This window comes from Barbatula barbatula, assembly GCF_947034865.1.
Source record: "Barbatula barbatula genome assembly, chromosome: 3".
Lineage (NCBI taxonomy): Eukaryota > Metazoa > Chordata > Actinopteri > Cypriniformes > Nemacheilidae > Barbatula > Barbatula barbatula.
This window is the reverse complement of record NC_136764.1, coordinates 19,259,776-19,272,947: the sequence shown is the minus strand read 5'-3', so window position 1 is coordinate 19,272,947 and position 13,172 is coordinate 19,259,776. Positions and strand designations below refer to the sequence as shown.

General features: G+C 38.7%; 1 long non-coding RNA gene across 1 annotated transcript in view; it reads right to left on the bottom strand.

Annotated features, from left to right (window-relative positions):
* The window catches only part of LOC306892126, a 38,658-nt gene that overhangs the window by 14,864 nt on the left and 10,622 nt on the right, over positions 1-13,172 (bottom strand). Inside the window, exon 2 of the long non-coding RNA XR_013786434.1 lies at positions 11,161-11,227. This is a non-coding gene — a long non-coding RNA (uncharacterized lncRNA). The remainder of the gene's footprint in view (positions 1-11,160; positions 11,228-13,172) is intronic.

Below are 13,172 nucleotides of genomic sequence, written 5' to 3'. Positions count from 1 at the left end.
AATCTCAGTGCCAGCAGGTCATGACTGAAGGGCCCTTGAGCAAGACACCTTACCCCTGATTGCTCTGCAGTAATGTGCCACTGTATAAAACTACTTGTAAGTCGCTTTGGATAAAAGCGTCGGCCAAATGAATAAATGTAAATGTAAATTTCGCACTGTAAAATCATTCTACCTTAATTTTGTCAATGTGGTTTGGATCAAATACATTTTTGATCTGCGGTAGGAGAATATGACAAGGTAAGACAATTCAAACATAATACATAATGGATGCAGATCATAGGGTGCGCGAAATCATGATTCAGCTCTAGTGCGTGGATAAAGGTAAAAACAAATGTTTTGTAGATATTTTTTTTAATTTGTACCAGCTATTATAGCCACCTCTAACTTCATTAAGCTTGTACCTTTGGGTTCCATAAATATTAACTAGCCTGTCAAAACAGCACACTTGTCTCACAAACAATACGACTGCCATTCGCTGTAGTGGCTAACTGGAAATCTAAACACAAACAGCTAAACGATGGCAGCGGACACAATTACGCCAGAAATAAGGTGTATAGAGGCAAAGGAAAACACATAGTTGTATAAACAATATGAAACAATAAATTACATGCATTTCCTCAGCAGACATGTAACAGCAAATGCAAGTGACTTGAAGTTTTAGATATCTGCAAGTGATGAAAATTCTGCCATCATATACTCGCCCTCATGTCATTTCAAACTAGGATGAGATTTTCAAAGTTGGTAACCGAACAGCACTGGCCCACATTTACGTTCTGTTTGCAAGTGAGTGGGTGCCGGTTAACAACATTTTTCATAATATCTACTGTTCTGCAGAGCAACCAAAGTCATACAGGTTTGATTGTAAGAAAATGATGACAGAATTTTTATGTTTGGGTGAACTATCCCTTTAAACAAATTCACAACTAACAGACAGATGTGACAAACAACAGAATGGATAGAAATACTACTCCAGTTGGGGTGAGGGTTAATTTTGAAGTACTGCAATATTTTAATGATGCTGTATTAATTAACAAAAATTTCTAGTTAAAAATGTTCCAAAACAAGTTATTTAAAATTAGCTCATAAATAAGTTACATAAGCAACACGTAAAAAACATAAGAGAGACATCCCCTGTAACATGTATGTGTGCTCACACACGTCTGACGCATTAATGAAAAATCCCTGACCTCTTTCTGGAAAGCTTTATTGAAAAGGTTTTTCCTATGGAAAACGTCCAGAACACACCAAGAAGGGGGTCTAGGCAAGGCATTTGGGTTGAGTAAGAGGTGGTGTGACAGTGAGTAAGACCAAAAGAGAGAAAGAGATGTGTGTGTGTGTGTGTGTGTGTGTGTGTAAGCAGACAGGAGAAATTCCCTGAATCCTGGATCCCTTCTTCCCACTCTAAATAATAATCCTGTCAGACAGCTGACCTTAATTTGTCTGGTTCATCCATGGCTCTAGCCAACCTTAACCTCTTCACAACCTACAAATTTAAGACTTTATAAACCCTGCATATTTTCTATAAAACGCACACCTTTAGACATATCACAAGTCAAAGCATTTCTCTTAAAGACGGTTTACATGAAAAATGTAGAATACTTCCAGGCATTTTCCACAGGATTGAAATCTTTAGAAATGTTGTTCTAAATATGTGATCATATTAATCATACGTTTAGTGGTGAAATACCTTGCAAATTTGTATTTGGCCAACGCTGATGTCAACAACTAGAGAAACAAAGACAAGAGGCTGCTTTGGATCCTACTGGCAGCGAGTAAGAAAACTATAACCAGGAAATGTTTAAAGCCGGACCTCCCGACCATCGAAGAGTGGATCAACATAACCCAAGACAACTATAATATGGAAAAGCTTTCATTTACTCTTAGGTCTCAAAGAGACATGTTTTACATAATCTGGACAAAATGGACTGAGTATGTCAAGCCCATAAGGTCGGACTTTGTATGAATGTTATAGTTCTAAGTGAAAAAATATATACATTTTCTGTATGGTTGCGCTTCCCATAATTGTTCATATTTAAAAATGACAAAAAAAAGAAAGAAATGTTGTTCTAAAGGTTTCCGCAGGTCAACTGTCACACTAGGGCACTAGCAGCGTCTGGGTCATGAGTTAAAATTGCAGGGAACACACAAACTGGTAAAAGTATATGCCTTAAATGCACTTAAGTTGCCTATATAAATGGTCAGGCCTTGCAAAAATCATGCAAACGTTTTAACATTCTGTTTCGAGTGGCTTCTTTAATTTTTAAGGCAGTTTAAGACAAACACACAATGACATCACACAAAGTGTGCTGATGCTACAGTGAATAAACATCTGAGATCTTTAGCAGACTAGAGACAGGAGCTAAATGTGTTCTCTGTAACCTACGTCTGACCCCTCTCAGCCTCCCAGCACTAACAAGAGACTAAAGTCTGCACACTATTGGTTGCACCATCATCTTAGTTAAACATTAGTTACTCCTGGAGCCCTACAAATCTCAACTGTATTCGACCACAAAAGAGGCCATACTGAACTTTCCCGTACTTAACATACAAAACACAGCACACTTCCTGCTGGCCTACCAGAACAGCTGTGTTCGACCATCGCCTTAGGCCTATACACCTTTCATCCAGGATGGCCCCATTTACATTCCGATTTAGGTTTCTGTCCATAAATAGTCATCAGGGCTGCATACAAGATACAGCAGTAAATGTGGAAACAACTGAGACTACGTACTTAGACCTACTTAAGCATCTTCAGTGTGAAATCGAACACATATATGGTTGTGGAAGTCTTAAAGTGATTACCGAACACAGGAAGTGTGAGAACGTCAGCCCTTTACTTACACTCAGTCTGACAAACGTTTTCCAGAGGTTAATCTGGAAATACAGAACAGCACTAATGGGCTTTTAAGTGTTGTCGATAAAATCCATGAATGTCGACAAGGTTTTTAAAAAACTGGTAAAAATTTACAGGAAGAGCAGAGACGACAGCCAATGCTCTAAAGTGCCTTGTAGAAGCTGCTTTATTTATGGCTGCAACAGCATGTGACCACTGTTAGAGATCAATTATCGCTGTAGGTCCGGCAATTCTGGACGGCGAATTATTTCACACTGAATTGCCCAGGGGAGTTCGGACCATTTCCTGACTGATCTTAACAGCTCCAGATAAAAACAGCAGAACTGTAAAAATATACAGCTGGCATGTAAATGAAACATCATGATAAGGTTTATCACTGCCCAATTGCTCTCAGCAGACACGTATCGGCATGTCAACAAGGTCTATATATAAAACTCTTATTATTGTTTAGTATGAATTGAACTTTAGAAAACACTTTCCTTTTTCAGCCTGTTCCCAGGCCTGTTATCTGTTTTTATTTAATGATGTCATTTGGCAATCCCAAAACAAACAGCGACGACACTAAGAGACTCCACCCAAGCTTTAACCCCTTTGAAAACAATTTGAAAGCAATGTAGAGATGAAAACAAGTAGAATTGCCTGGCACTGTTGTTGCCCAGTAAATCACGCTGGCCACACACAAACACACACTGTATGTAATATAAAGTCATTACAGTTCTGTAATAGAATAACTACAATATTGCACAATATTACTTATTTTCCCATTTCATTGTAGACAACCTTAAAACAAGTTGTACACATACATATGTTGGCACAGTGTCTAGAGCTCACAAACACCTGCTCTGGTCTTGGATAATATCTGTATAAACTAAATTAGCACATTTTCACAGATGTCATGTCTCACAGTCATTCATCTTTTGTAAACCGTCCATGTAGTAAAGTCATTACCATACTGCTTCTGTCTGATGGACGTGCCAGCGGCATACGGCATTTTCCATAAAATGACTGCACCAACCAGGAACGTTCAGTCCAGACCATACAAATGTAAGTAAGGAATATAAAAGTACACTGCTTTTGCAGATGTTTCCTAGTTCTGATTTGTGGCTTTTAGATGAGATCTCTTCTAGACGAGATTTTCAGATTTTAATTAAAGATTATGAGGCCATAAAATTTTCAAAAGGAGAATAACTCCCATTGATAAAGCATTTACAATAAACGCTGCAATGTTTCATGAAAGGCATACATTTTAATTCACTGGGACTTTAATCTGGGTTTTAATCAGATGTGATGCCGTTTTGCAGTAACAAGCTATTTTTTATGCTGACACTCCATGCAAAAATGCTGTGAGATGCAGGACAAAATGAAGCAATTAATGAGGAGGATATTGGACCAACAATCTGGCATGAAGCTGCAGAAGCTAATCAAAATGTTTTTTCGGTCATCACAGGTGATCTAGACAAAAACTCTTACATTGAAGAGCTATTATCGCATGTTGCCTACTTGCGTCACATCTGGTTAGAACACAGTATTCATCTAATCTACCTGTCATGCAATGCCTGAGGAGCTGGTGGGGGTAATTAGTAGCTAATAGTCATGATGAACAGAACGAGGAAGCAAGTCTGTGGACGGGGTGAGCGTGACAGCTGTGTTTGCTTCCGATTATTTGACTTCAGGGATGAAGCCCCAGCTTCCCTGCTGTGCTACAGCTGGGGTGACATAAGTCAAGACAGGCCAAAAATTTGATGCACATCCGAGTATCAAAAAACAAAAACACAAAATTGTCAGCCTTGTCTGCAGCTAGAATTAAGACGCTCTATAATATATGGAGAGATCCATCCATTTCCGTCCCTTTCATCTTAATGGCAGCTGCTCGGCTTATACATGATGTGACTTGAATGCTTTGCTCATGGGCCTCAGTATAATAAACACCGGTGAATCACCTTAGCTATCGTTTCCATGCTTGAATAACAAATATTTTGTTTATTTATAGTATTGATGGTTGCTTGTGAAAATTAATACCATCAAAAGCTACATCTGAACGAAAGGAGTTTTGCCAGAATAATGATAGAGTTACAGCATCTACCAGCAGGGGTTAACTTCCGCAGCCTACAAGCAAAGTCCTGATCCCTTGCCTGAACCCATGAGACAGGCCAAACAAAACAAATAAACAAATATTCCAGAGAGGATGTCCAGTACTGAGATGCTGATGAGGTCCTTGACATGAACAAAACATCTGACTGTCAGTGGTCCAGCACTACAGTCTTACAGTTCTATTTACAGAGGAGAGAACAGCTATATTCAGTCCATCATTTTAACTGCATCCTAATTCACACACTCTTGAGTCCATCAGCAACAGCATTCTAATAAAAAGTATAGATCTCTGCAGAACAAGGAAGGGGTGTTTCTCGATTATGCCACGTTTTCAGACTAGTATAGGCATTTCTCAATCATCCAATCAAAAGGGACAAAAGCCTGAATTATTAGGCTTTTTAAAGGTCCATTAGGAGAATGGGAATGGGAATTATTTTTGGAAATCAAATGCCCCAGAATTGAGAAACGGCCCTTTTTTTCTGCAGAGACCCCAGTCTAGCCTGCATCCTAATTCACACACCGTTTAATCCATTTTATCAACTGCATTTTAATTTAATGATTACGATTATTATCAATTAAACTGACGTATCAGAGTCAGACGTGTTTTGTTGGAGTGTCTGAAATAATAGTTAATGGTTTATGAATAATAACAAGTAAAGTAATGAGTAAATTACTATAAAATAATATGTTAGACTGTTCTTTTTTGTTGTCATTATGCACGTGTATAAAAATCTTTGCATGTCATTTACACACGACTGACGGGAAATATGCGTCGACACACCATTCTACGTTTTATGGGGTTTTCTTTGATAGGTGAATTGTCTTTGTATTGCAAGTGTTAAGAGAGGGAAAGTAATGGCTGATTTTAGCAGCTTCGCTGGGCATGTCCGTAAACATCAGCTTGCCACAATAAATCGCCATCTTTCAGTATTAAACAAGTGAATTTGACCAAGATATTTTCAGAGGTGATACATATGATATTATAGAATAAACAGATTTTGACAAAACAATGATTTTTTTTATGTTCCAGTAAATGTCCCTGCGCAACATCCAACAGGTTCTCCCAAACCGCGTCAGATTTAGATTCAAAGGATTGAGGTTTTACCCGATTTTCACACAAAAATGTAAACAGACATTTCTGAGTATGTGCAAGTTGAAAGCTCACACAATGTCAGTAGATGTTTATATGTGGAGATGAAAATTAGACAAAGGGGGAAAGACACTGCAAACACCGACTGAACTATGAATGACCTTTCCCCAATAAAAGAACACCATTCCAAGAGTAAACATGAACATACATGTTTTATGATTATTAAGCATAACCACAAGAGCTAGTGAATGTAAGCACACTCAACAAAGCTTTCATTCCAACGGCGCCCTAAACCTTGCTAATCCTGCAAAGCTCTACCCTGATTTGATGAGAGACATATATCTTCATTACAGGGCCTATTACTGTCAAGTCTCAGTGTAAAGCTTCTTACTCATGAAGATGTATCATAATCCGAAACAATGAATATTAACAAATATGAAACAGTAAACAATATTCTCTAGCTTCACTCATATGACCCACTGGAAATTTCCAAAGAGTGGAAGAAAATTGTGCCTTTTTTTGTAGCACAGACCCTGTGATTACACAAAAATCTGTCCATCTAAGGTCACACTGTGCAGACTGCATTAAGCTGACTGGTGAATTATAAATATGGGCCTGGGTTGTTTTCCCATTGGTCGCTGTCTGCCGACTGCTCTAATGATGTGAGAAAAGGAATAATATAAAAGCCAGCATATGTGGGAATTGAGAACTGCAGCGAGAAGCTGGTGTTATGTTTTATTATGAGACTCGAGACTGTCAAAATGCAAGCCATTGACGATATAGGGCGGAATAGAGTTCTGCCTTGGGTAATTATGTGTAACACGTGGGCCATACGAAAGACGCCAACCACTGCCAGACCGATTTGGTTTACTAGCCTACTTTTGTGCTGACATCCCCTTACTATTTAATGTAAGGCGTTTGTAATCTATTCTTAGTTTCGTCTTAGCGCATGTGATCCTCAGGTCTGGATAGTCGAGACTGTGCCACGTAGGATGGAGCGCACAGGCTTCACACATCCATCCTCAGCTGTCTGACATAGACAGAGTGGCTCCACTTCCCAAACGTCACAACCCACTCTCCGAGAAGACGCCTCAGTTTTAAAGTGCACTTTGTAGAGAAGAACTGTGGTTTGCCTCCAGTAACTTTAAGGGCTGCTCAACCTCAGAAATCAAACAAAGAACTCTGCAATAAGCATCAGTTAGCATCACACGAGTCAGACCAGTGACAGGCCCCAAGCTTTCAGGCATTACCATTACAAGCATTTAAACAGATACATAAACAACCAATAAAACAAGAAAACAACGTAATTTATATAACTCAGTGCAAAAGAGTAATAACAACCGAATACAGGCACTAAAAGGACATGCTGTTAAGCAACTAGTATGCAGGTGTAGCGAGGTAGGCGGGACAAGAGCCAGGATGCAAGGCCTCGTATCACAGAGGAGATTGGGGAACATAAGAGGACGAGCGACCGGACCGTCAGTGAGAGAGGATCGGGCCCATGAGGGGGCTGCTGGCTTTGTTCAATTACGTTAGATTTTGATTCATTAAAAGTTATTTTATGTTCGCTGGTTCCCATCTCCTTCCTTCCTTTTATTGAACCTTGTTACAGTAGGGAATAAAATGAATAGCTGAATCATTTTTCAAGGACGAGTAACATGCTATTACATCCATTGTGCCTTCTTTATACTATTAAACATGCTGGGTCCACAAGCTTAACATGGTCAACTTGTTAAAATACGAGTTGGACGCATGAGGTAGTATTTCTGTGCTTGATACTCTCCGCCAGCACTAAAACCTGTTTCAGAAAGTTTTTTATAAGTCTGGATCCCTGTTTTGAAATAAGGATCCTATGGTTTTATTGGCCATTCTCCTGAAAGAGCACACCCATGAATGAACCAGAGAGAGAGCTGAAGAGCACGCCCAGCAGCGTGTTTCCTTCCTGGAGAAGCCCTGGTGAGCACCGTACGTATGGTGTATTGCATTTGTTTTAGCTAATAGACCTAATAAGGGCACCTTAGAGGTGTGTTTTTGGATGTGAGGGGGGAAGGGACCCGGTTTCACGACAGCAGTGGATGGAGTTTGTATTTCCCGGATGATGCGTTTACATTAATTACACATTTTAAAAATGGGCAAATACATAAGACAATTAAAACATTATGAATGGTGATTTATACGATTTTAAAACAGCGGCAAAGCTAACAAGGAATAACGATGTCTGCCATATAGAGATGTCCATCTGTAGTCATTGCTGCTGTGGTTCTTGTTCTACTACAGACTCGAGGTCTGAACTGTAAGCCATAGTTAACGTTATGACAACAACAAAACTTTTTGGTACAGTATTTACATCCATGCAACAGCTGGCGGACGTCACGCAAAGGCTGCGCATACTCGTCTTAGCTCCGCCCATTGGAACACCCCCGGGAGGTCGGCATTCTTCAGAAATAATCGTACAGCTGTATCTGCCTTCTGTAGATGTGAGAAAACTAAACACTTTTCAGAGATATGAAGAACGCAATACTACTCTACAGGTACTCAAGATTAGCATAAGATTGGCAGAACCGTCTTATTTAACCCCTCCTTTAACTTAGAATGATCCAAATGACTCAAGTTAATGAAATATTCTTATGCTTTGCACAAAAAGGTAGACAGTTTAGGTAAGAAAAACATTTTGTTCAGCTTGTTAAAAAAAGATCACTATGTCATTTTGTGACTTCTCCCCTTTACTGGAAAAGTGAATGGCTCAACTCCTGTCATCCAAAAAATTAACTAAGTTAGTAGACGCTACTTTTAGTTAGACCAAAACACTGAGTCAGAATTCAAATTAGAGACTGGTCTATACGGGAACAGTAGGTCATTCAGTAGGTTCTAACTCAGTGCATCTCGAGCTGGAGTCTCTCAAATGATTATATATTTGTTCTGGAGTTTGGAGTGATTTAAGGAGAAGAGAAATGAGGCAGAGCATGATGTGCACACTCGTTGCAGACTGTTCTTTATTAGTCTGAAGTCCTCAATAACTTTTAAAGCCTAAGTTGTGTGCACTCTCTTGACAGAATAAAACAATTGTGGTGACAACACTGATAAATAATAGGAAGAGAGAATAAACACAACGGCTTTGACTAATTTTTGAACTTCTGATGTATTGCTTCCTTTAGCCCACTTTTTCCCTTACATCTGCCATGGAGTGAGGATATCTTTGCACAAAGCACCAACCAAATTTGAATTATAATGTATGTATTGCCTGAATGCTACAGCACGTTTTGTCATCTCCCTGACCAGCTCCTTTATAATGAACAGTGAAAATATTCATACTTGACATGAGAATATTGTATAGTATCATGAGGTAATGTACTGCAACCGCGTGCATCGCATGGCCACATCTCATTCTCTCTGCTAACAATTAAAAACAATGATGATTGGCCTTAGCACTGGTTACATAAAACCATTAAATCCCCAAATAATGTAATTTGCCCACTATGTTTCAGGGAAAAATATAACCATTGCTCTCCCACAAAACCCATGGGGCCACATTGAGACGTGCCTCGAGCACATCATTGTTGGCTGCTTGTGCTTGACTCAATCAAAAATGACAGACATAGTCTCAGTCTCCAACCAGATGGTTCCTTTGGGATGGATTTACTCCCGTTATGCACAAAATTACACAGCCAATGCAGAGACCTCTAGACTAACTTTTGTTAAAAAACATACATTGAGGTCTAGACACGTCCAAGTGAAAACAGCTGGATTTTATTTATTTGTTTATTTAAAACATCTAAGGCCGGAAGATATCCGTCCAGTCTTTCTTAAAAGAAAGGTTTGGTCTTTGAGCCGGCACTCCAGTTTTCAAACTTTCAACACAAGTGTTTCAACCGACGGATAAAGTGAATGTTAGGCTGTGCTGTAAACCTGTGATTAAGACCGTCAGAGGAAAACTCATAGCAGTTAAAGAATAGAACTTCACATGTGGTTTACCAAAGCTGTCAGCTGTGATTAATGACACCAGAATAGGTTTGCATGATGTAATACAACAGAATCATCAATTGACACAAATTTTGCTTAGCTGGTAAAGGCCAGTTAAACAATTATGTCATCACCCGAGATTCATTGTCATTCATTGAGACTATCATTTCTTTCACTAAAGAGAGAGCATCAGAACATTTGTGTGTCCTCATAACGAAGCCTCTACAAGACAGATTCATTCAAATACAGCTAAAGAAGAAAAGATTCCTTTCAAAGTCAGTCACTTAACAATATCTCCATAACAATAATAAAACCTGATGTGTTTCTGACATCACCAGTCTGTCTCTGTCTGTTTGTCTGCCTGTCTGAAAAAAAACAATAGCTCTTCTCTTACTGTTCATTATAAATTTCAAGGTTTCACGGTGCAGGCGGATTCATCTGAATTTGATCCTGTGCTTTGTCTGCTTTGCCTGACTTCTTTTCTTTTAAAAGGAACTACATAAAGAGGGAGTGGTGTCCGTATTTTCCCATAAAGAGAAATAATCCAAACCAAAGAATAAAATGCTGGGAGGTTTCCTGGGTCAGTCTTACTTCACTCCTTAAGAATGTCCCGTGAGACGGAGGCCAGATTGTGAGGTTGTTTTACCACCGCAGTAAGTGTGACTCATGTGCGTTCTGAGCACCGTGGCTACACTGAGGTGGACCACGCAACGTTTCACACAAAGCCATCGTGATTTGTAGGTCAACAGCATTGCTGACTTTCAACATCTGCTGGGAGTTTCTTTTCATTAAAATGAAATAATCTTCATAGAGCAGAAAAGTGAATACAGTCGAGGGCTAAAGGCTATGTCATTACCGTCATGTTTTAGTTTACTCAATAGCATTTGAAAAGGTACCCTGTCACCCTGTCAAATGTTACATTAACCTACAAACAAGAAATAGACGTTAACTTGTTAACACACAGGTGTTTGCTATGGTGCCTTTGGGGATCGGTGGTACAGTGGTAATAGCGTAATAGCTCAACCTTCTCCAGCCATTACGTTTGTAGAAACCCAGTAAAATGACATGTGCTTGGGAATTAGATTAAGCAAGGAAAACAAACAGGCACCATCTGTCAACAATCACATGGGCTTAGTTTTATGGGATACGGGCTCCTATTCATTACCTGTTTGTTGTGAGTCCAGCTCTGGCACAGCACAGCTCTTGCATTCCAGAGAAATCCTTACCGTAACCTGTGGCATAAAGAATATAACTCTGAATCAGTGTGTCGTTAAGATTTAAAACAAAAAAATGACATGCTGAATTGCTGTTTACCAACCCATCTTCTTCTCTCCACTTTTTTGAAAGGAGAACAACTAAATGCTACACTAAAGGCTTTGTGAAGTTTTCCCCTTGAAAAATGACTAATTCAAACCATAATGTTGAGCTATATGACACTATGAAACACTTGAATATAAATCCATTCTGTTCCACTGAAGTCTATCCTTACGGTAAGTGATTCACTGGCACCCACCCGTAATGTAACCACAGAACTGGTGGCATTAAAAAAAAATGCTGTTATTCAGGTTCTAACATCATGGAAAAAGTGGCATACTTCTATAAACACTATAGAGCTTTCCCATGCGCCCACATCTGTTCTTGCTATGTTCTCCTTGACTTAAAAGTCTACTACAAGAACAAAATGGATACAGAATATCTTCATTATAAAAACATAATTATTTTTACCTGGCTGCCTCAACATTTTTGGTTAATTCAACTGAAAAATATTAGTTAACATAACAATTTTGCATGCAATTCACGTAGTAAAAAATTCAGTTACCGGACTGCCTGAACATTTTCAGTTAATTCAATGTAAAAAATATTAGTCATGACATGAATTTGACGCAAAATTGTTATGTTAACTAACTAAAAATGTAAAGGCAGCCAGGTAACTTACTTTTTTAAGTTGAAAACAACAAATCAATTAACATGCAACAAACACATATTCAAAGGGCAGAGTTACTATATAAATTGCATTACAACTTTTGTGTAAAGGCCTATTGCAATGTTTGTGGGTATCTCATATCGACAACAGTTTTGTGTTGGCCGGTGGGGCACTGCCTAAAATAAATAATTTTAGACATCATCAGTTGATTAACGAATAAGTGATGAGCAATGTTACATTAGTTACAACATTTCAGAAGAACTTTCCTTCTAAGAAAAACTTTTCCTTTTATAGATTTTAATTTACTGTAGCACTGAAGGACTATACAATGAATCACCTGGCAAACTGATTCATGACATCATTACCATTTGTGTCAAGACTGGGTAGACGTGTTCCAAAAGCTGCCTAAAAAATCATCTGCTTTTGGAAGCACTTCATGGCCACATTTAAGTGTTCACTTCATCATGCAAAGCTGATATATTTAGCTGTTTGCACATCCCGCCTGCCTGAAATTAGTATGTATCAAAGTGAGAATGTATCAATGCACATGCCATAGCTTGTGCGATGACTCGAAAAAGAAAAAAGATCATGATTGAGTAGGTGCAAAACTTCTATACTCCATGATATATTTTTCTTGGCCAGCATCTAACTCCTAGAGCTTTGAAGGATTGTTTTTCTTGGCCTTTGGACCTTTGGCTAGTACATCACTGTCAGACAACTGACCAGACCTATGTCCCCTCCTAAACCATTATCAATTTAGATGTTTGTTAGCATTTTCATAATGTATACATTGAACAATTTCAATAAAACATTCCTGCTTGCGCTGTATGGTCAACTCTATGGTCAAGACAGTTGAGCACAAATGCCTAATATTTCTACAAACACTGGATTTATTCACAAATATATCTGTAACATTTATAAGTAAAAAAATTATTTCAACTACCTTTAATAATCAGTTTAATTCTTATTGTAGGGGGAAATATGAACAGGACATGTTTCCAACAAGTATGAAGAGAATGTTTACTGAATGTTGGAGGTATCAGTCTATTTGAGCAGCTACTGAACTTGTAACCTCAGAGAAGTTGGGGCTATTTAGGTTCTGTATTTTTGGAAACCTTCAGATGAGCTCAGTGTTGACCTGCCCCCGAGGTAAGCATGCAAATATAAATGTCCCATTTTAACATGCTGCGTGATAGGACCTAGTTTGGCAGATGCATATGATATAACAACCATTTAAAACAACAGGCAAAAAC